Below are 1,755 nucleotides of genomic sequence, written 5' to 3' on the forward strand. Positions count from 1 at the left end.
GGCCGACCCCTACCCCGCCTTCCTTCCACTACAGACTGATACACTCTTGAAGTCATTCTGTTTCGCTCCATTCTCTCTACATGTCCGAACCACCTCAACAACCCTTCCTCAGCCCTCTGGACAACAGTTTTGGTAATCCCGCACCTCCTCCTAACTTCCAAACTACGAATTCTCTGCATTATATTCACACCACACATTGCCCTCAGACATGACATCTCCACTGCCTCCAGCCTTCTCCTCGCTGCAACATTCATCACCCACGCTTCACACCCATATAAGAGCGTTGGTAAAACTATACTCTCATACATTCCCCTCTTTGCCTCCAAGGACAAAGTTCTTTGTCTCCACAGACTCCTAAGTGCACCACTCACTCTTTTTCCCTCATCAATTCTATGATTCACCTCATCTTTCATAGACCCATCCGCTGACACGTCCACTCCCAAATATCTGAATACATTCACCTCCTCCATACTCTCTCCCTCCAATCTGATATTCAATCTTTCATCACCTAATCTTTTTGTTATCCTCATAACCTTACTCTTTCCTGTATTCACCTTTAATTTTCTTCTTTTGCACACCCTACCAAATTCATCCACCAATCTCTGCAACTTCTCTTCAGAATCTCCCAAGAGCACAGTGTCATCAGCAAAGAGCAGCTGTGACAACTCCCACTTTGTGTGTGATTCTTTATCTTTTAACTCCACGCCTCTTGCCAAGACCCTCGCATTTACTTCTCTTACAACCCCATCTATAAATATATTAAACAACCACGGTGACATCACACATCCTTGTCTAAGGCCTACTTTTACTGGGAAAAAATTTCCTTCTTTCCTACATACTCTAACTTGAGCCTCACTATCCTCGTAAAAACTCTTCACTGCTTTCAGTAACCTACCTCCTACACCATACACTTGCAACATCTGCCACATTGCCCCCCTATCCACCCTGTCATATGCCTTTTCCAAATCCATAAATGCCACAAAGACCTCTTTAGCCTTATCTAAATACTGTTCACTTATATGTTTCACTGTAAACACCTGGTCCACACACCCCCTACCTTTCCTAAAGCCTCCTTGTTCATCTGCTATCCTATTCTCCGTCTTACTCTTAATTCTTTCAATTATAACTCTACCATACACTTTACCAGGTACACTCAACAGACTTATCCCCCTATAATTTTTGCACTCTCTTTTATCCCCTTTGCCTTTATACAAAGGAACTATGCATGCTCTCTGCCAATCCCTAGGTACCTTACCCTCTTCCATACATTTATTAAATAATTGCACCAACCACTCCAAAACTATATCCCCACCTGCTTTTAACATTTCTATCTTTATCCCATCAATCCCGGCTGCCTTACCCCCTTTCATTTTGCCTACTGCCTCACGAACTTCCCCCACACTCACAACTGGCTCTTCCTCACTCCTACAAGATGTTATTCCTCCTTGCCCTATACACGAAATCACAGCTTCCCTATCTTCATCAACATTTAACAATTCCTCAAAATATTCCTTCCATCTTCCCAATACCTCTAACTCTCCATTTAATAACTCTCCTCTCCTATTTTTAACTGACAAATCCATTTGTTCTCTAGGCTTTCTTAACTTGTTAATCTCACTCCAAAACTTTTTCTTATTTTCAACAAAATTTGTTGATAACATCTCACCCACTCTCTCATTTGCTCTCTTTTTACATTGCTTCACCACTCTCTTAACTTCTCTCTTTTTCTCCATATACTCTTCCCTCCTTGCATCA

The sequence above is a fragment of the Cherax quadricarinatus genome, chromosome 93 (assembly GCF_038502225.1).
Source record: "Cherax quadricarinatus isolate ZL_2023a chromosome 93, ASM3850222v1, whole genome shotgun sequence".
Taxonomy (NCBI): domain Eukaryota; kingdom Metazoa; phylum Arthropoda; class Malacostraca; order Decapoda; family Parastacidae; genus Cherax; species Cherax quadricarinatus.